Source organism: Stegodyphus dumicola, chromosome 2 (genome assembly GCF_044657685.1).
Source record: "Stegodyphus dumicola isolate Sdum_Otavi_A_Nest chromosome 2, ASM4465768v1".
Classification (NCBI taxonomy): Eukaryota; Metazoa; Arthropoda; class Arachnida; order Araneae; family Eresidae; genus Stegodyphus; species Stegodyphus dumicola.
In genome coordinates, this window is record NC_140769.1 from 268,835,823 (window position 1) to 268,860,058 (window position 24,236).

Below are 24,236 nucleotides of genomic sequence, written 5' to 3' on the forward strand. Positions count from 1 at the left end.
CAAGAGTTTGTGTGAAGATGGTTGGAGTCTGTGGAAACTTCCATCATTAAATCAGTGTGCACATCAATTACAGACGTGTTGTTTAAAAAAGAATTAAGTTTAAAATAAGCCATAAAACAAAATGCAGATGAATGTTTTAACAGTCTGAATGAAGTTTCCGTGCCTTTTTAAGATAACATTAAGATACATGCAAATTATTTCAGTCTTGGAGATATTAATATAAATTTAATAATTTGAGACTCGGTCATGCAGGAAATCTCGCAAATACTTCGTTTCTGTTTCTAAACAAATAAATAATATTGTCGTTCATTGCTGTCCATCCATTCATGCATATATTGCCGGGAAATCGCTGTAATCTCGCGATGTATCTGACTCAGTGATATATTTGCCACAAGGGCGTATAACATAATAATGTCCAGACCGGTGGAAAACGGGATCTAAAAGGGAAAAAATGGATGACTTTCCGTCACAAGTCGGAAAGTAATACAATAACAGGCATCACAATTTATTACTCTTAACTGTAAGAGTAAACCTCTCATAATACTTTACTAAATTTAAAAAAAAAGTAAATGCACCGTATGACAATTGTACTGTCAAATAATTTTGAAATTTAGACATTAAGATTAAATACAAATTTCTAATTTCTATAAGAAATTCATCTGTCATGGAAACAGTTTTTGATTCGATGACTCCATGTATTTTCAAAATTGTGTTTACCGTTTAAGGTTATACTTATTTATGAAAAAATTGTAACTAATTTCTCACATACTAGTTCTTTCGTATACTTCGGCGCTATATGTAGTTTTAAATTATGACATTTTGTTTGGAATTAATGGCAATCGCAAAAATTTTTAACAAAACTATTTCGCTTATAATAGGCAGAACGGTGGATTTTTATTGTGATTTCTTCGTTCATTCTACTCATTCTTCTGATGTGGAGCGAAACGGTGAGTATATAGTTAAAGCGAATATGTAATTCTAGTTAAATAGATTTTAAAGGCACTAGCTCTTCCATGCGCAAATCGCCATCAAAAAAGGAGTTTCGCAAACAAAAATGCCATTTCTTTGAGATCGCACAAACAAATCGCTAACTTCGAAGGGCGGACACTACTTCAGCATTGCTCTGTGTTCCTCATTACACCCATTTGCTTTGCAGACGCCTGCCATGTAAGACGCTTTCCTACCAGCTCAGCACTTTACTTCAATTACAATTCATCGACTGCTTCTCGAAACATATTGCTATCGGCAAGCTCCTAGGCGGAGGCAAGCCAGGTAAATGTTCGGATAATGTCGCTTATGTTACTCCCCTGACTTCAACGATATTTACATTGTTACCACCGCCACTTAATTACTGACGTCTTCAAGAAATCCTACTCCACTGCTGCTCATGATATGAACTCTTCAAAATACTATGAACTTTCATCATCTACTTATTCATCCTTTCATGTCATCATCTGATAGCACATCGCACAGCTAACTGTATTAGAATCGGTCTAGTGCCCCGGTACCCGCACCTCAAAACGTATCCAGTCGAAACATATCGAATATTAATTTAACGCATTTAAGAATTAAGAATAGACAGGTATAAGAAATTGATATGGAGTTAACGTAAAGGAGAAGAAAAATATTGTTATATAAAACAATTTAGCCTGTTTAAAATGGCAGAATTATGCTGATAGTTTAGATATGTTTAATTTAAAGTATGCGTTAATTGCTTCCATTTGAGCTTTTGCAGGTTTGCTTTATCAGCATGTTAAATCTTAACATTCTCAATCGTATAATCAGGTATATAAATACTGCACCTGTATATCTTGATATGATAAACTGATGTTTAGTACGAGGCTCCATCTCAGTAATGTAATGGGAAATTACAATGTATTTTAAGCAAATTATCGCAATATATAGAAAAAGGCAAGAAAGGCAAGAAGAGTGTAAAAGCTCCCTTCTGTTAAGAACTCAATATATTTGAACAAAAGGAACTTCTTCTGCTTGCAAAATAATGGCATAACACAAAATAAAGAAATTTCAAATTAAAACTTTGCTAAAATTTAAGCTAGCCCAAAGACTACATAGCAGTGTTTAGCGCGGAAGTTCGTGAAACCTATATGGGCACGAGAAATATTAAAGGGCCTTTCCCACTGAGGTTTATCTGAGATAACGGAGACAACTGACATAGCCGGCCCATCTCCCAAACCAGTTTTTTCTCATAAGGCAACAAATTGAAAATTTTGAAATGCAGGCATAGCGGAGCTAGTCGACACATGGAACTGATTCCGTTAGCTCAGATAATCCCAGTGGGAACGGCCCTAAACGACAAGAATAACGCAACTTTGAAGCAGATAACTAATGTGGAATTCGTGGCCTTCAGCAGACGAAACACGCTCTGACTAAACAGTCTAAAATCTCCCTTCAAATACTATTTCTTTCTACCTCGTTGAGATATGTTCGTGCTAAAGTTTACATTCTGGCAGGAAAACGGAAAGGGACAACATAGAATAAAAATGCATAATATAAAATAAATGTTTATTTCAAATAAGTAAATACTTTACAATTTTAACCCAGCCTATCAAATCCTGTATTGATCAAGTTACCAGATTTAATCAGATTTGCTTCGGTTGCTTCCTCATGGAATTACAACGGCAGCAACCAAAAAAAAAAAGATAAATTTTCAGCCTCTGTTACTGGTTTTATACTTTGCGAATTGCGCACTAGAAATGCGCGTTATGATCGGAATTCTCATTTGCCTTGAAACTTTGATCATTTGCATGTTTGATGAAGATGTTTTTGCATAAAAATTTCGTCACGATCGCAAAAGTCATTCTTGGTGCTTCGATATTTTTTGAAAAAGACTGTAGAGTAAGAAATTTCTGGCAAATAATAAAGTACATTAAACTCTCGCCAAAGTAATATTAGAAACGCATTCAAAGCATTCAGAAATAGTAAATAGACAAATCTCTTAAACACAACTAAGACTGAGGAGAACTTACTATTTGACACTTCACGCAAACTTAGAATTCCTTGCAAACCAATGGCCTACTCTCACACACCCCTTGGAAATGGCCTACTCTCACACAGAAAAAAGAAATACTCTCGCTGATGTTATTCAAGAGACATTCATTCCAAGTATTTCTCTATTTCTCTTAAATAAAACTTTAAATTCTTAGTATATGACTTTAAACTAAAACTTAAAATTTAAATAAAACTAAAACTCTTACTACGCAATGTAAACTAAATAAGTTTAAATAAAATTTTACATTATTGAATACAGTGAAACATGTTCAAGGAAAAATTAGAACCAGAACATGAGATGAACAATTTGAGAATTCCCTCAGTGTTGCAATCTTATTCAATCAAACTAGACATGAATGCATTGGTTTTCAAATTTGCGGTCGAATATTATATTCATTTTATGATTTTTTGTAATTACAACCAAACTTTGCAATGAGATTTTACGCATAAAATCAGAAAAAAAAATGCCAAAATAGTTCTATGTTGCTGTCACTACATTCAGAAAACATAAATGTGGGAGTCATCAACGTCTAATGCTGAATTAGAATACCAGGATTATGACGTCATCAGTATAGCATCGCCCAGCGCAGTAAAAATCATCCCAGACAGCGCTGAGACCTGGTCGAGAGTGGAGGGCAGACGTGAGCAGACGGCTCACACGTCTTCAAGAGTTTATAAAAGGACTGTTGGTGCATCATTATGTTAATCCTGCATACCGTTAACTTCATCTTTATATACTTTTCTTAATTACTTTTATTTCTTCCTATTAAATAAACCATTTAAATATTACTTCGTGCTCTCATGCTGTGAATTAAGTCAAATTCTACAAAGAATATGGCGACCAACCGTGCGGCCTCGAATTCCAAAATGTTCGAGTAGTAGAACTGTCCTTTGAACTACTGAGTGAAAGTTATTCGATTTATTGGATTACTCGTATAAAGTGTGGATTACCCAATTGACGACGATAATCTGTCGGATAAGTACAAAACTTTCTTTCCAATATGAAGTTAGTAGAAATTACAGAATTGGAAGCAGCTTTAAAGAACAGTAAAAGTTCTGAAATCAAAAGTTTGCATAAGCTTATTTTTAATACTGATGGAGATCGAAATAACCGGAAAAGATTACGTGAATTTTCTGGCTTTATATTTAAACCAGATTCTGAAGAATTTAATAAGAAAATAGATGCAGTGCAGAATAGTTTTACTTTGAATGAGTTAATTAAAGTTTGCAATGTATTGTGCATAAATTCAGAAGGTTTGAAATCGGAAGTAGTAACCCGAATTGTCTCTTTCCTATGTGATTTATCTGTATTATTTGAAAATATTTTGCATGAAGAAAATAGTGATATTGAAGATGAAACTATTAATAAATTTTCTGAAGTAATGCTTGATGATAATCAAAGAGACAATCCTGGTTTTAATGAGTCTCAAGTAAATAACAGTATGCAGCTTCCAATTCAAGATCATTTTAAACCTCATCTTAGTTTTTCTGATATTGAAAGTATTGTTAATCCTTTTTCTGGTAATGCATATGAAAATGTTGATAAATGGATTGATGAATTTGAAGACGTTAGAAATTCTTTGAAATTAAGTGATTTGCATAAATTAGTTTTTGCTAAAAGATCATTAAAAGGTAAAGCGAAACTATTTATTCAGAGTGAACCTAAAGTTAATGACTGGTGCAAGTTAAAAAAGCTTTTGAAATCTGAATATGGTAAAGCTTTTAATTCTGCTGAGTTGCATGAAATGTTATGTAAACGTAAATTAATGCCTAATGAATCTTTAGCTGAGTATTTTTTGAAAATGAAAGAAATGTGTTCGCGAGGTAACATTGAAGATGCTTCATTAATTAAATATGTTATTGATGGTACTCCCGATTCGGTGGTTAGGAAAACTATACTGTATGGTTGCGAAACAATAGCTGAATTTAAACAAAGGCTTAAAATTTATGATAAAATGAGATCGGACAATGATAAGTTTAAAAATCCGAAACCGAAAGTAGACACTCAAGTTAAAGATAGAAGTAAGCTTTCCTCATCTAACCGAAATCAATCTAACGTTAATAAGGTCAAATGTTTTAATTGCCAGGAATTTGGGCATTATTCTAAGCATTGTGTAAACAAATCAAAGGGTGTAAAATGTATAAAATGTAAGAAGTTCGGGCATTATTCAACGAACTGTCCAGAGCAGACCCCCGAGACACAACAAGCAGCTTTATTACAACGAATTTGTGACAAGGATAGAATTATGATGACTGTAGAAATAAATAATCATTTAGTTAATAGTTTAGTTGACACTGGTTCAGATGTAACGATATGCAGCGTAGAGTTACACAAGCAGATTGGTTCTCCTAATTTAAATTGTAGCGATATCACATTAAACGGAATTGAATCAAAGCAAACGTACCCCATCGGCTTTTTCATTTCTGATATTTCAATTGATAGTTTTTCACTGCGTACGAAAATTTATGTTGTTAAGTCATTATGTAATCAAATTGTATTAGGTTTGGACATATTGAGTCAGTTTAACTTCTCTTTTACCGAGAATGGCCTTCAAATAATTTCTCATCGGAATAAAAGTAATGTAAACTTGATAACTCCTGAGTCATATCAAGATTCTAACGTTCGTTGCGTTATGGGAAATTTGAATATTGCTATCTCATTGAAGAATGTTTATGATCCTTCGCAATCGTCTGGCGTCTGTTAATGTAAACAAAAGTCCCGAAAGCGGAAGTAGCTCGACGTTTAATTACCTTTCACATCTGGTGAATGCTATTTCTGTCAACGAGATTGATTTATCGCATATTTCGAATGCAGAACATAAAGAAAGACTGTGTAATTTAATTAATTCGTACCAACCACGGAAAAATAGACAATCTGACTTCAAGATGCAAATAAATTTATGCGATGATATTCCTGTCTGTCAAAATAGAAGATACATGTCTTTCGCGGAACAAAAAATTGTTGACGATCAAATTAAGGAATGGTTGAAAGAGGGCATAATAAAGCCTAGCAATTCTAATTATTCGGCGCTTATTGTTTTGTGTAACAAGCGTAATAATTCGAAACGTTTATGTATAGATTATCGGAAATTGAATAAGAAGATTATTAAAGACAAATTTCCACTGCCTTTAATTCCGGAAGTACTTGATCGCTTAGAACAGTCCAAAGTCTTCACGACACTAGATTTGAAAAATGGCTTTTTCCATGTAGACATAGACGAAAATTGCACCAAATATACCGCATTTGTAACACATAATGGTATCTACGAATTTCTTAAAGCTCCTTTTGGTTTATGTATTAGTCCAAATGTTTTTCAAAGGTATATTTATTCAGTATTTCGTGACTTGTTAAATGAAGGTGTACTAATTATTTATATGGATGATATAGTCATACCGGCTAATGATGAAGTTGAATGTTTAGACAAATTAGAAAGAGTATTCAGAACTGCTTCGGAGTATGGGTTACAAATAAATTTCAAAAAGTGCCAATTCTTAAAACGTAAAATTGAATTTTTGGGACATGTAATTGAAAACGGAACTATTCGACCATCACCTTCCAAAACTGTTGCTGTTCGAAACTTTCCACAACAGCGTAACTGTAAACAACTACAAAGCTTTTTAGGACTAACGGGATATTTTCGTAAATTCATTCCTCAGTATGCTAAAATAGCTAAACCTCTTAGCGACTTGCTTAGAAAAGGTATTGGTTTTAAGTTCGATTCCGAACAACAGGAAGCTTTTTGCAGACTAAAAGAAATTCTCTCTCAGGCACCTGTTCTACACATATTTAGGCAAGGATATCCATTAGAACTCCATACTGATGCTAGTAGTCAAGGCTTTGGTGCGGTATTACTCCAATTGTCTGATGATGGTAATTATCACCCAATCCAGTATATGAGTAAGAAGACTTCACCGCAGCAAGAGAAACTCTGTAGTTACGAATTAGAAGCCCTTGCAGTAATAGAAGCTCTGAAGAAATTTCGAAACTATTTGTTAGGGACTAAATTCAAAATTGTAACTGATTGTAGTGCTTTTCAGAAAACTTTAGATAAGAAAGATTTAACTCCTAAAATTGCGAGATGGGCAATGTTTATTGAAGAATTCGATTACGAAATTGTACATCGTTCAGGAAGCCAAATGAAACATGCTGATGCTTTAAGTAGAAATGCTTTAATTTTAACATCATACACATCCGATGTAACTGAGAAGATTCGGTTAGCACAACAACAGAATGAAGATGAACATGTGAAATTGATAAAGAATTTAGTTGAGAAGGGAGAAGAAAATGGATTCTTCGTGAGAAATAATATTTGAAAATGGTAAAGATCTTCTAGTAGTGCCAGAATCCCTACAGAATGAAATCATACAGAAGGTACATAAAAAAGGTCACTTTGCTGTAGATAAAACTGTGAATGCCGTAGAGCAAGAATTCTATATTCCCAGACTGAAATGCAAAGTTGAAAAAGTAATTGCTAACTGTATAGAATGTATACTGTACAACAAGAAGCAAGGAAAAGCAGAAGGATTTCTTCATCCTGTACCGAAAGAAAACGTTCTTAGTACGTATCATATCGACTTTATGATGGACCTCTTCCATCAACGAACAAGAGATACCAACACATTTTAACTGTTGTCGACGCTTTTACGAAATTTACTTGGTTCTATCCAGTGAAATCACCAACTACACAAGAAGTTATTTCAAAATTGAAGCAACAACAGACTGTATTTGGAAATCCAGCCAGAATCATTTCAGATCGAGGTAGTGCCTTTACATCGAAAGAATTTTTAGCTTATTGTACTGAAGAAGGAATAGAACATGTCAAAATTACTACCGGTATTCCAAGAGGTAACGGACAAATTGAGCGAATTCATAGAATTTCGATTCCTGTTTTGTCAAAATTATCACATGAAGATTCAACGAAATGGTTTAAGTATGTTTCACATGTCCAGAGGATAATCAACAGTACAACTACGAGAAGTACAAAATATTCACCGTTTGAGCTTCTCATAGGCACGAAAATGAAGAATAAAGAAGATTTGAGAATTAGTGAAATATTGAATGAAGAATATTTAAAGCAATTGATGCAAGAACGCCATGAGATGAGAGAAGATGCTAAAAACAACTTTTTGAAGATACAAGAAGAGAATCGAAAACAATTCAACAAGAAACGTAAGAAACCGAAACTATACAAGATTGGCGACTTGGTAGCCATTCAGAGAACTCAATATGGGACTGGTTTGAAACTACGACCTAAGTTTCATGGACCGTATAAAATCATAGCTGTAAGATTAAATGACAGATATGAAGTCGAGAAAGTAGGATGCCATGAAGGACCAAATTTGACATCTATTGCGGCTGACCATATGAAGCCATGGTCAAATTGATTTAATGCTTGTATCAGCTCAAAACCTAAGGACCTGATACTCTCTTTTTTTTCTTTTTTTTTATTATCTTTGCAGGTACATGATAGTGATGTCCATTCAACAGACATCGAGGACGATGCCTCTTCAGGCTGGCCGAAGCTGTGGGAGTCATCAACGTCCAATGCTGAATTAGAATACCAGGATTATGACGTCATCAGTATAGCATCACCCAGCGCAGTAAAAATCATCCCAGACAGCGCTGAGACCTGGTCGAGAGTGGAGGGCAGACGTGAGCAGACGGCTCACACGTCTTCAAGAGTTTTTAAAAGGACTGTTGGTGCATCATTATGTTAATCCTGCATACCGTTAACTTCATCTTTATATACTTTTCTTAATTACTTTTATTTCTTCCTATTAAATAAACCATTTAAATATTACTTCGTGCTCTCATGCTGTGAATTAAGTCAAATTCTACATAAATTAATGACGTTTGTAAATTATTTACATATATTTTTAAGTTAACCCTTAGCGCTCCGCACGTTTTTGTACCACTGCCTACCAGGAACTCCCGAACATTTTCGCAGCGAAATGCAGCCTCCAGAATATCTGCATAAATCTCTTTCTTGTAAATATATTTTACCAAAGAAAGGTATGTGACTATTCTCCTTAACTGACCATTAATCCTGCATATTCTCCAGGGGTACGGCACCCATATTGGTAATAACTCCAGTAAAAACCCAAAACTCATCCTCTTCCACCGCACGCCATGTTTTCCAAATATAATTACTCGATATTTCTTTATTCTTTAGAACATTTTCTGAGTAACTGTTGGTTTCTTTTATAATTTCATTGACTAGTTCGTTTGTGAAAAATAATTTGAAATATTGTGTCGGCTGTACAATATTTGTAGGAATTTGTAGTCCAAATACCTTTGGCGATACACTAGAATGTATTCTATCTGGAATATCTAATTCTTCCGTGACATCACGCCATTCATCTAAGTCTTCCGGCGACTCTTCGCTTTCACTTTCAATAATTACCATTCGTCGTCTCTTTGGTAACATAATTTCGGAACCACTGCTTGAAGTGTCAGAATTATAATCAACATTGTCTTCCACAATATCTTCTAACAATGAAAAATCAAACACATCTTCACTATCACTCAACTCTATATTCTCATCACAATAATTATTTTTCTCAATGTTACTAACCTTAAAATGGGTCAAATAATGTTTCAATCGTAACAGTAGAGAGACTGAAGACGTTTTAACTACAGATAACAATTGCCGACGACTGACGACTGGTCATCTGGATAGAGTAAATCACTAATCACTTAAATTTTATTTATATAGGCTTTCTTGTTTATGGTACTCTTTCAGGAAATTTGAAATAACGCAGTCAAACCCGTACATTTCTATCATAGAGGTGAAATTAAACAATTCTTTCATATGTCAGACCTCATTAAACCCGAAAATTTTGAATGAAACGTACACATTTATGGGATTCACTTATTTGGGAGCTCACGATTTGCCACGAGTAATAGAAAATAGTTGTGTAGCCAAGAATATCTTATCATCATTAGTGTATGTGCCAGGGAAGGTAAAAGGTTGCACTCCTTTGGCTTAATGCTTCAAAGAAAAACCAGCCTCTGTGATATAGTATCTGCTGAAAGCCTATATCCAAGCAAGTATCTGGGTGTTTCTGTTTCTTTGATTATTTGCGACGGTCTATATGCAGCTTCGTATATTATTTGAGCACGTGGAAAATTAAATGTTATTTCTTTTTTACTTATATTGGGGGAGCTATCAACAGCCGGAGGAGTAAATTGCTAAACACCGTTAGTTTGATCCAGGTCGAATCCTAGAAAAAGGACGGATCTTCGAGAATGTGAAGACTGTAGAAAATTTGACTAGTTGCTAGAAAAACTATATTGATAATTAAGGCGTTAGGATTAAAACACTAACTGCTAAACTTTCAGCAACGTTAAACTGATATTTAAATACTTTAATTAATAAAAATTTCCTGTGGGGGGCTTTACAAAGGAGCTCCTGGATGAAGCATCAATGAATGTGTACCTAGATAAAGATTTCAGAATTTCTTTGAAATTCATTCAATTCTGTTAAGTGCAAAGTCATCGAGCCACCTCCGTTAATTCAAATTACCGAAATATTTCCTAAATTACTTTGCGGTGTACAACAACATGAAAAAAAATTACACAGCAAAATTAACAGAATTTCAATTTATTCGAAACCCACCGCTCGGCCTAAAGACGGTGAACAGTTTGATTTAATAACATACAGAAAATATGTAAACTCTTTCTTTCGATCCGATCCGATCCGAACAATTATGGCTGCAGTAGCACGCTGTTTCCACCTCATGAGGAAGGCCAGTAGGCACATCACGGTAGGAAGTCTGACGTGGACTCTTTCTTTCTTTGTAGTTTAAAATACATGAAGCACAAAAGTATGCGAAAAAACTAGTCAGTAACAAATTGGTTGCACTTCAATTATTATAAATATTGTAATCTGGAACTCTAAATATAATTTTAATAAATCATGGCGCCATCGAATCGAACCTGTTGTCACGTCAGATGTATTTCAATAGAAATTTGAAATGTTTTGGAATCTGGAGAACTAAATTTCCGAAATTTGACAATCCAACCTATGTAAGCTGCATCCATTTTTTAAAAGTAAGTAAATTGTTATCACAGAATTTCTTGAAAATGTTTCACAGACAAATGCTGATATTGATCAATAGCAATGAACGGAAATATCATATATATGGTAAGGAAACGAAACGAAGTATTTGTGAGATTCGCTGAGACCAAGTCACAATCATAACCTTTTCATATTATACTCTACAAGTTTGACTTTGTAATCACCATGTCTGTAATCAATGTCCTCACTGATTTAATCTCGAAAAAATCTGAAACTTCCATCATTAATTAATAGAAATAAATGTAAAACATAATTATGAAAATAAATATTCTAATAACGATTGGATTCCAAGTCATATGAAAGCTTTAAAAGAACCTTTAAAAGAATTGTTGTAATTAAAGTAGTATGACAAGGATACGGCTAATTTTATCCTGTAGTTTTATTTTGAGTATTTATAAACATAAAGTTGAATGCAATTTAAATACCTGATTGGTCTACCCTACAGATAAACTCTTATGTAGTTCGCGAATAGCATAGCCACTATCTAACTTTTTCACTAAGTTGAATTAAGCAGGAAGTACCTTTTATTGAAGCAGTGGCGAATAGAATACTTTTGAGCTGTGCCACAGTAAGTTTAATTTTTTATGACTTTCTGATATGAGCATAAGTGCTGGATAAGCAAAGAATTGTCCACATAAAAATTTCAGTGTTAGTGAAACATATAAATAGCTGTCGCAAACTTCCTAAATGTGAAATTCTTTTATCCGCTTCCAAAACTCAAAATTAGTTTTAATTTTTCAACGCAAGGTTTCAGCTGGAATTAAACAAATGCTTTAAGGAAGAGATAAATATGCCTCACTGCATAGTCACGCTTTATTCTTTTTCATCACTGTTTGACAATATGTATATTTGTGAGCAAATATTTCCAATAGGGAACCAAACTAAGAGTAAAATTAGAACAAGAACCTAGGATAAACGACTTGAGAACTTCCTGAGACTTCCAACCACTTCACTCAAAACCAGACATTAACGTATTAGTTTCTCAAATTTAAGGTCGAATAGTATCTTAACTTTACGATTTGCTGTAATTACAACCAAAATTTACAATGAAATTTTATGTATAAAATGTCAAGTAAAATGCGAAAACAATTCACTTTCGCTATCACTAAAGTTAAAAATCATAACTTCAAAATGCTATTTAAAATATATTTTAAAGCTATTTTTCGTCATCAGCCATCATTAATCTAACGCAGTGACGGCTCGCGGAATCAATCAAGCAAATGAGAGATTCATTTACATTTTCTGTATCTGCGATATAGTATAAGCGCTTTCTGATATATAACACACATTAAGAAAACTAGAAATACCGCATTAAAACGCATATATTCCTAGAGGTTAAGCTCAAAATTTGTTTCAGCAGTCAAACCTAAAAAAACCGGAAAACTTTAAATGAAACCTACGTAACTATCTGATCTGCTTATTTGTAAGCTCGAGAGCTGCCACTTATATTCGAAATTATTTGTGTAGCCCAAAATATATCATTTTCCCCTAGTTTAAGCCTTAGTGGCTGAAAGTTTAGACTTTGCTTAAAGCATCAAACAGAAAAACGACTCATTGCTATACTTGAAAAACCTCCACGGAGCATCCCTCCCTTTCCGTGTAGTGCCTAAGAGCGGAGCACGTAATAAGCAAAAAAAAATGCTGTAGTTGCTGAATGCCTGTATTCAAAGCAGGCTTCTGATAGGAAATCTCTCCGTTCGATTATTTTTAGGGTAAATATGCAGCTTTCGTGTATTGGAGCAAGCAGAAAATTAAATATTTGGTTATATTGACTTTTAGAGGCCAACCCGCCGGCATCAGAGGTTTAAAATTGCTGAACACTGGTAGTTGGATCCGGATCGAATCACAGAAAGAAATAGGACGGATTTTCGTGAAGATAAAATGTAAGAATTTTGCTAAAAAACAATATTAATACTTACCACGTTAGACTTACAATACGTTTTAACATTTGAAAGTTTAGCATTTTTCCTGTGGGTCTTTAGGAAAGCGATCCTGAATGGAACATCAGTGAACGCATCCCCTAGATATAGGTTATAGAGTTTCTTTAAAATTTATTTCAATTTCACGTCAAATGTTGAATTTTTAACATAAACGTTTTAAATCGAATTTCCGAATTAAATTCTTAAAGGATTTTGCGGTTAACAACACTATACATAAAACAAAATAGCAGAAATTTAAGCCACCGCTCTGACTAAAACACGCAGAGCAGTTTGATTTAACACCTCCGGTGCACGTTTTCTAATGATTTCAAATTACGGGGGGGGGGGGTATGGTTTAAAACCTCTCGTGATACTGTTAACCAGGCTGTTCTCAGCGCAGCACCTCACGTGCCACCTTACCGGGGATTCCCCGCGTATGACACCTTGTTTGAATTGCCACTGCACAGGAATCAGATATCAAATATGAATAGATGGGTAGCATATGGGCGGAGTTTTGAAATCATATTCTAAGAGTTCATACTTAAATTTGTCGGCAAAATGAACTGAGCCGTTGATTGCTTTGTTGAAAAAGTTATTTTTAAGCTGTCCGATGTTCGTTTCGGTATTTTCGATTTTAAGATCTTTGTGTAAATCCTCGTTACGGATGAACCAGGACGCTCCCGTGATTTTTCGAAGGAAGATATTTTGAAATGTTTGGAATTTTTGGAAATCAACCTTAGATGCGGTACGCCAGTGAAGCATACGTGAGTACAGATCGAAGAATTGATGTATTTATATGCTTTTTCCGTGCGAGATCAAGTTTTGAGGATACATTGATGATCGGGTTTAGTATGCGAGCGATACCAGTTGCTTTGTCTACAGCAGTTGATATATGGAGGTTCCAGGTGAGTGTTGTATTAAATCGCAGCCAGCGTAAATTTGATGTGGGTTTGAACTAGAATCTCCTTGCCGCACTGAAAAAGTTCGGGAGTTCAAAAATGAGCTGAGGATGAGAATAATTTCCGGAGGAAAATTCAAATTAATGAGCTATAAATAGCTGCACTATTTAAAAATAAGTCCTCTATGCCAGACGCGGTCAAATGCTTTTGCCCCGTCTAGCATGAGAATAGCTACACTATTTTTGTTATGTAAAGCCGCTCCAATATATTCTGTGATTCTGACTAACTGATGAGAAGTGGAAAGTCCTCTACGAAAGTCATGTTGTTCATCCGCCATTATATTGAGAAAAGGTTTAATTCTATTGTAAATGATTCAAGAATCTTTCCCAGTGTCGACAGGAGGCTAATTGGTCTGTAAGTGGCTGCTTCATCGGGATGCTTGCCTGGCTTTTGTATCAGAAAAATGCTTGCATGCTTCCACAGGGTTGGAAAATATGAATGCGTCAAACAAGCATTGTAGATGCTAGTCAGCTTAGTAATTAGACGGTGGGGCAGGTTCTTCACCATTCTGTTCGTAATTTTATCACTTTCAGGCGCCTTTTTTGAGTTGGTGTGCTTGGTGATATCTTTTATTTCTAAAGGAGTAGTGAGCTTAATCGTGTTGTTCGGATTGCTCATCTCAAGCCATTCTTCAACAAAAATGTCAATATCAGAGTCATTATTATTCGGAATTGCATTCGGAGTGAACTACTCGCTCAGATGCTTTGCGAAAGTGTCAGCTTTTTCCTGATCGGTGTATGCAAAACCGTGTGTTTTTTGATTGGCTGAGAGTGGTGATATACTTTTTTCAGGTTCCGATCGAAGTTCCAGAAGGAACCGACATTCAGATTTAAGTTGTCTACTTTATAACTCCATATTTCATTTCGATGTTCACTGATGAGAACTTTAATCTGCCTTGTGAGTCTATTTATGTTCATTTTAATAGCCAAATTTCAGTCTTTACTGTACTCTTTGCGAAGTCTGTTCCGTTGAGAAATAACTTCTGTGATACGTGCAGGAAGTGTGCCGTCCAGGTAATTGTTCGCTACTTCTGCAGTTGCATTTTGCAGGAATTCCTGAAGTTTATTAGTAAAACTTTTTACTGCATCTTCGATGTCTGGTTTAGTCTTAAGAGAGCCTAAACTTAATTTCGATCTACTAGCGATATTGTGAAATAGGTTCGAGTCCACTATTTTCTTTAGAGTTGGATTAGTCTTGGGAGCACCACCTATTCTAGTTATAACAGGAACGTGATCTGATGTTAGATCAGTAAGTACCTCAAGAGAAAATAGGGATGTTATCCGTTGAGAGAAAGAAGTGCAGAATATCGTGACGCCGGCCTGGAATGCTCGGGCAGTAGGTGGCTTCTTCAGGGAAAAATAAATAAACAGTGTGATTATACACATAGTTATGAATTACCCTGCCATTTTTGTTTGTACTGTGACAGCCCCAGTCCACATGTTTCGAGTTCCAGTCACCCCCGATTATACAGGGTTCTTGGCTGAGAAGCAGTTCATCAAGGATATTGTCTGTCAATTGATTGTCTGGAGGGTTACATATTGCACAAAAGCTAATTTTTCCAAGGCTTGGAAGCTTTACTTGAACCTTCACCATTTCAAACGCATTAGAGTTGTCTGTTTTAATCAAATAGGCCTCATACGACATTTTCACGCAAATGATAGCGCCACCGCCCCGGTGTCGCCATCTATCGCATTTAAAGGAAATACAGTTTGTCATACGAAGATTTTTAAGCATATTTAGAGCCGTGGTGAGCTTAGTCACCTCTTTGGCTTCCGTTAGTGTTTGATTAACCCTTTGGGTACATTTGACGTCTGAGAGACGTCATTCACCTGTTTTCCCCAGGAGCGGATGATGTGTCTAAAACGTTATTTGAGGTTAGGCAAAATTCTGTTCATTTCATTGTAGCTTGTATCAGTCATAATAGAAGAGGCAATTACAGTATTTTGGTGAACATTATTTGCGATACACTGCCCCATTATGTCAAAAACAAGGAATGTATTTTATGATAGTGATAGCGAAAGTGACTTTGAGAAATCTAAAGAAGAATTGTTTAGTGATCCTGAAATTGACAATTACAATGAAATATAAAGCGAAGGTGATGAAGACGATATTGAACTAGAAATTGATGACAATTGTAATATAATATCAAGGTTTCGAAGACGCACAAGACGTCTATGGAGCAGTGATAGTATATCTTCTCGTGAACCAGAAAATGATGACAATTGTAATATAAAACCAAGGTTTCGAAGACGCACAAGATGTCTATCGAGCAGTGAGAGTGAATCTTCTCGTGACCAGTATTAGAGGAAAGGATTTGGGAAGAAGAAGAAAATGCAGCCGATATAAAAAGTTTTTTTTGAAATATCTGAAATTAATCCTTGCCTGCGTAGACTAGGTGGTAATCCTACGCCTTTAGATGTTTTGAAATGTGATGATGATAATGAAGATTTTTGGGACACTACAGTAGAAGAGACGAATAGATATGCCAGACAAGGGATAGAAAAAAAACGGTTGTGTAACAAAAAAACCAAAAAAAAAAAAAAAAGAAACCAAAGGTGGTTTCCTGTTAGTTCTGATGAAATGAAGACTTATATTGCATTATGCATCTTGATGTCGCAAATGAAGAAGCCAAAAATGCATATGTATTAGTCAAAAAGATATGCAATAAGTACTCCAATTTTTGCCAGCACTGTGGCACGCGATAGGTTTTTTTGATATTTCAAGCTTTCTACATTTTAAGGATAATGAGAAGGAAAATAAAGATGACAGAATAAGAAAGATTAGAAATATAGCGGATTACCTAATAACAAATTTTGTTACCTTTATACTCCTGATAGTGATGATTTGCCACACCGTCAACTACTTGTGTGATACTTATTATTAAGGTGTGCGTTTGAGCCGATGTTAGTTTTCGTTTTTTGGGCGGTAGTGGGTGGCGTGTCCACCATCGAGAGGTAGTCTTTTTGCTTGACGAGCTGATACCTGCTTGATGGTTCAAGGTCCTCCTTGCTTTTGTATGCCTTTGTTCCAACCTTTCTTTACAGGTTCAACCGCCTATAGCATACTGGAACTCCGGAGTGAAGATTGGAGCAAAGATCGGCTTCTGGTTCCTTCTCCTGCTGGGTCATCTATAGCAAGTCCAAGAAAATTCCTGAGGATCTTCACCCACAAGAAACAAGATCTGATACTACCCTGTACTGGACACGCACTTTTTGTATATTTGTAATGTCTTTGTATGTTTTGTAATGTAATGTCTATTGTCTCTGTGTCTTATTGTTAGGGTATGCAAACAACATTTCTATATCATTTAGAGCATCTTAAAGGTTTAATTAAGGGTATAATTAGGGCTGTACTCAAGAGTATAATTAGGATTTACTTAGGGGTATAATTAAAGATATAATTAAGAGTATAATTAAAGGTATATTTTGGAGTAAATTATAAGTATAATTAAAAGGTGTAATAAATGTATGTTTAAATTTCGCGTTCTCTTTTTCAGCTTAATTTAGGGTTTTTAAAAATTAGACATCTACTCTTTGTTTGCAGGTACTCGCGTTTCTATGTGATAGGTTTTCTTTGTAAGAGCCGGTCATCAAGAGTGAGTTAAGAGTTTGTATAACTGGTAAGTTTGTTAAAGCATTTAAGTTAAAATATTTAAGTAAAATATCTAAGTATAATTCCCCTGTATGACCTCTGTGAGGTTGGGGGTTAGTTTAAGGTTTATTTATGTGTGCAGTTCCATGTGGGGCTTTGGTAATACGGTATTGTAAAACTCCTCTCGGAGTAGGTAAAAAGGTATTGTAAATCTCCTGTTTGGAGTAAGTAAAAAGGTAATGTAAACCTCCTCTGTGGAGTAGGTATTGAGGTATTGTAAACATCAATTTAAGGTATTGTAAATCTCCTTGAGAGGAGTAGGTAAAAAAGGTATTGTAAAGTCTCTCATGTGAGAGCAGGTAACAGGTATTGTAAATTCCAGTTGGTACACTTTTCCCTTGTAGTTGCCTTGATTTTGTTAATCACCTCCTTGGCAGAGGGGTGTGGTAGTCCTTTATTTTTTTAAGAAAAGAAATTTTTGAAGTTTGGGAGAGTTCGCATTGGAATTCTCTCTTTCTTTTTTTAAATATTTTTTCTAAGTTTGTGACAGTTTTCTTGATTTTGTACTATGTCTGAGGTTGATAAAGGTTTGGCTCCATCTCCACTTGTTGTGGATGAGAGTAAAGATAATTGTAATGCTCAGAGTTTGGGCGTACAGAGTTTGAATTCTCAGAGTGTAAATCCCCAGAGTTTGGATTCAAATTTACAGAGTCTAGATACTCAGAGTTTGGATTTTTGTACTTTAAATACTCAGAATTCGAATTTGCAAGGTTCAAATACTCAGAGTTTAACTACTCAGAATTTAAATGTCAAATTGAATGATGGTCATCGGTCCATGTCAGATGATTCAATAGGTTCGGGCTCAAATGTGTTTATGTCTAATAACGAGGTTGGTTGTTCCATAATGGTTATTGTTAAAGAGACTCTCAATATCATTACAACTATGAGGTCTAAGAAAATTGGTCTTCGCTTCGTCGACGTATTGACTGAAAAAATGGTCTTAATTAATGATTTGGCAAAAAATCAGTGTTTAAAAGTTATTGAATCTGGCCATAATACTGACTTTACGGAGGTATTCCAGCGTATTGACGATCTTAAGACTGATATGAACAACCAATTTCGACTGGTACACGATGATATTTTAAGCATAAAGGAGCGAGTTATCTCAAACACTCAATATGTAGATCCTGCGGATCAGATCAATGATACTGAGCGAGGTAGAAATGAAGTTATTGTTTCTCCCTTGAATCGTGATGTTGATGTCTTTGACACTCTGAATCAGAATCTTCAGGGGAAAGTTTCTGCCTCTCCTCGCAAATCTTTCCAACGCCGCAATGGATCTGTCATCTTTAAGATGCGCTCGAGTGATGATGCTCATGCTCTTGTTGATGCTGTTAAACGTGATCCAGTCTTTAAGGGTGTTCTTCGGGCACGGAAACAAAGATTCATCCGACAAAAGATTATCATATTCAATATTCCAAATTCTGTTTCATCCGAACAGGTCGGTATGGCTTTAAAACGTTATTGTGATTGCTCTAAGGGCGAATGCGTTAAACCATTATTTTCTATGAAACACAAATCCAATCCAAATTTGGGACATCGGGTGTAATCTATTTCGGCCAAGTGTCAAGCGTATATCGTTGAAGATGGTCACATAACTATCGGATGGCGGACATTTCCTCTGAAATTGTTCCTACGCCCTCTACGTTGCTTCAAGTGTCAGATGTATGGCCACTCCGTAAAAAATTTTCCTAATCGTGATTGCTGTGGAATTTGTTCTGAAGAGCATTCTACGAAGGTCTGTACATCGGGATTTCTGAGATGTGCCAACTGTGTACACTATTGCAATGAATTCGGTGAACAATTAAACTGTGATCACTCAGCTGATTCGCATTCTTGTTTTGTTTACGGGAAACAAATTGATTATATTAAAACACATACAGATTTTGACACCTGATGATCATCGTTCAATACTTGAGGACTGTCTCTTTTGTTTTATGATTATTTGAACATGCTCTTGATGATTATAAATTGTTTTTGATGACTGGCTCCCTTTGATTATAAGTTTTGTTGTTTGTATTTTTAATTATTTCATTGTATCTTATTTTTATTTTTATTTCTATTTTATTATATTCTTGATTTGTGTTCAATTCATTTTATTATTATGTTAATTTTAAATTCAAACTTGAACCATTGCGTTGCCGCTTCTTGCCAGCTGACCGCGATTGGGCAGGTTTTGTCCAAGAATATTGATTTCATTACTATACAAGAGCCATATAGTGTAAGAGGATCTCCCGCTCATGTCCCTGGACATTGGGGTGTTATTCATCAAATTAATGGACGCAGTGCTATTTACATACTCAATAAGACTATTGATTATATAACAGTTTTTGTTTCTGACTGCATCGTGGCTATTCGGGTGTTTTGTGATGATGGACCTCTTGGCTTGATATCGGTGTACTTCTCTCCGTCCGAGGATTTAAATATGCATCTTTATAATTTAGAACAGGTATTCTCTAAGTTTAACAGGTATCTTATTTTTGGTGACTTTAATTCTCGACATTTTAACTGGAGAGCAGATTCTATTGATGCTAGGGGTCCTTATGTAAATGATTTTATAAATGCTAATGATCTTGTTATTTTGAATGATTCTTTTTCTATTCCTACTTTTGTTTCCTCGGTCGGGGTCGGGTGGACCGATCTCTTTCTTGCGTCTTCCTCGATCGGCTGTCGAGAAGTTGACATTAATATTCTGGATAAAGAGGAAAGTCATTCCGACCATAGATATGTTTTAGTTAATTTAAATTCTCAAAATTGTGATGAAGATATTTGTGTTTCTTTTACTAATAACGTGTATAAATTACAGAGATTTTGTCGATCTATTAAATTGAAAATTCAACATTTTTCTTTATACTTAATTGAAGCACGGGAACGAGATATTCTTGATGCCCTAATACAATTTATTGAGGACTTTTTGATTTTTGAAATGAAAAGTAAATTATTATGTAAAATGGGTCTTATGAAAAACATTTGGTGGAATGACTCTTTGGCCGCCTTTCGTAGGAAGGTGCGAGCCTTGAGGTCCTCATCTCAGGTATGTTCCATATCGGATGATATCCGTCTTAAAAGGAAAATAGCGTATAAAAAGAGTTTGGCACAATATCGAAAATTAATTAAGAAAACTAAACGTCAATTTAAGGTAAGTTTATTTTTAAATGCCAAAAATTATTATGATTATCCATTCAGACAAGCAAAAAAACAAATTGATACCAATAGTGCTCAGACGTATAATGATATTGACTTACATGAACACTATTCTAAAATTCTTACTGATAATATCTGCTTGGGAGATCCAGAGGACGCTGAGTTGGGCGATCTCTCAGATTTTGATTTATCTCCTTTTACTGATCCTGATTTTACATTCAATGAAATTTGCTCAACAATTGGAAGTCTTCGGGCTCGAAGTGCTCCAGGACTCGATGGGATTTCTGCAACGTTCATTAAAATTTTATTTCAATCATATCCTAAGTTTTTTTGTATTCTATATAATAAATGTTTAAGTTTTGGTCTTTTTCCGACGACCTGGAAAGTGGGTCGGTTAGTTCTCATTCCTAAAAAGAATCCTGGTAAATTTCGCCCTATTTGTATGTTAAAAACTTTTGGAAAAGTTCTCGATAAATTGATTTCGAATAGAATTTTTCACTTTATGTTTAAAAACGATTCTTTTTCTAGAAAAACAATTTGGTTTCATCCCTCAGAAATCTTCTGAGGGAGCTTTATTCAAAGTCATAGAATTTATACAGTTATTTCGAAAATCAAAACATGTTGTAGTTGTCTCGTTCGATGTCTCTGGGGCCTTCGATGCCGTGTTTTGGCCTTCGTTATTACATCATTTGTTACAACTAAAGATTCCTTATAATTTGTTTGCAATTATTTTCAATTATTTTCACAACAGATCAATTGTGTTCAAATCAAGGTCTGGGAAAATATCTATTCAGAAATCGGTCTTTAGGGGTTGTCCTCAAGGGTCCAACAGTGTTCCTCTGTTCTGGAGCCTTATTATGCATGATTTGATAAGCAATGAATTTGGGGAGGGGATAGATGTTGTGGCATATGCTGATGATTTGTTACTTTTGATTAATGCCGATTCGCTGGAAAAGCTGGAAAGAAAATTTAACTGTTTTGTGCGGGTTTTGAACATTTGGTGTACCAACGAAAAAATGACTATCAATATTGAGAAAACCAATTTTTTGTTCTTTCCAAAAGGTGGCCATGCCGTCCGACCTCCTAAATTAAGATTATATGATAATGTTTTAAAACCTTCGGATTCCATTAATTACTTGGGTGTCTTGATTGACTCCAAATTAAATTTCATCCATCATTTTAATAATGTACATAAAAAATGCGATTTTATCGTTAAATTTTATCGTAATAAATTTTCTGGTGACGTTTTATATTTTAGAAACGATATTATAAAATCACTCTATTTTAATGTTTTCATTCCAATTGCCATGTAGGGAATCTCGGCTTGGGGCTCCAATGCCGGGGAGCTGGTCCGCTTGAGAAATAAAATGGATTCTGTTCAGCGCGGATGGCTGGTAACCATCACAAGATGTTTACGTACCGTTTCTGAGGAGGTGCTTTGCGCCTTGGCGGGGATCCCACCCCTCTCTATATATTATAAATATTTCTATGATAAAACGGGCTTGAAATTAGGAACAAATGATGTTATTATTTATAATGATATTCCGGTTTTTTCTACTGCTTTTCATAAATTTAATTATCATTTTTTACATCCTTCAGAACCTATTATTATTCCATATATTTATTTCTCATCAGAAGTTAGAGAATGTGAGATTTATACAGACGGTTCGAGCATGGATGGTGGCGTGGGCTCGGCCTTCACTGTTTATACTATGGAACGGAGATTCATCTAGAGAAATATACTCTCGAGAGCTTTAACTCCGTGTTTCAGGCTGAGCTCATTGCATTATTCTATGCTTTAAAATGGTTAAAAAATTGTAATTTGGATTTTTGTAATATATTTATTTTCTCAGATTCTATGTCCTCCTTGAAGGCTTTAAAATCCTTTAATAGTACTAATGATTTGGTATATTCCATTAAAGATTTATTTTGTATGTTGAAACCTAAATACAATATCATCTTTGGTTGGGTCAAAGCACACGCGGGGATTTTTGGAAATGAGAGGGCTGACGTCCTCGCCAAGGAAGCTGCATCGGGAGATGGGCTGGGGAACGCCAGTCTCCCTAGTTCTGCTAGAATTATTTGTAACCTAATAAAAAGATATTATTATAATAAATGGTATAATAAATGTATGAACTCGGAAAAAGAAATTATTATCTTAAAAATTTGGATCTTATAAAACATAAACTATTATTTTCAATTAACAATATAGACGCTAATCAATTCTTAATGGGGCATGGTCGTTTCCCTGCCTATCTCTCGAGATTTAATTACAGACAAATGGCTTGTGTACGACATGTAACACGCTGGGCGATGCTCAGCACTTCCTCAGCAGCTGTATACTTACTTCACACATTGTTAATAAATATATCATTGGTGATGATCCTTTTGAAAATTATAATGATTTTGTAAGGGGTTGCAAGGAGATCATGAAAATTATAAATAGTGAGAGGCAAGCGGTGGGTGTTGAGATTAATTGATTGTTTTAGAGCAATATTCCTGGTGGTGTTTTTTCGATTTTATGTCTTATATGTGGTATTGTTCATTTCCTTATATTTTATTTTGTTTCTAACATGTATTTTATTTTGTTAGTTATTTTTTGTTCTTCTTCTCTTTCCTTTTGTGTCGTCTTTGAGGCAGATCTAAATAAGTTATGTTACTGTCTTTTTGATGTTTATTCTGTTTATGCATTATGATGTTTATACTGCTGTAAAGATCTGCCTGTTTTTCTTGATTTCCTTTCTTTGCTTTATTTTAACTTTTTTGTTACTCGGGGCTTTGGGCCGTGGTCTCTCGGAACATGGGGTGTCGTTTGGGAGCTTGGGCCGCTGGAGTCTTCGTTTGTGGTCTTGAATTGGGCGTAGTCCTATGACCATAGAGTCAATCATTAAGAATGACAGGGGGGTCGGACTGCGTCCATACTTAATACTCCTGATAGTGAAGTAGCTATTGATGAATCGCAACCAAAAATTATATCCGTTCCACATGCAAATATTTTCTCAAATAAATCCGTACTCAAGGGGTTAAGTTCCGAAATTTCCGCGGAATTTCTGGAACTTTGTATTTGGGAGCTGTTAGTTATATCCCGCTCTGAGTAAAGTCTGTTATTTTGTTGCTTAGATTTAAGAAAGGCACTGCAAGCTCAATAGCTTGCAGTGCCTTTCTTAAATCTAAGCGACGTGATCTAGTCCACAATTTGCGCAAGAGGATGGTGCGTCTCTGGGTTATGTGCAGTCCCTGGATTCATGGTCGGCACCGCATTTCATACAGCCAGGCGGGATTCTGAATGTACCTTGTGCATGATAAAAGCCCTGGCAGAGATAGCACTGCGTAGAACCTTCTCTTCCTTTGTATGTCTCAACACCCACTCTGACATGCGTTAAATATTCAAGATGATGAATTGTCCTGCTTTTGTCGTTAAGAGGGAGAAAGACCAAGTACAAAGGCATTTCAATTATGTCAGGGCCTCGGCG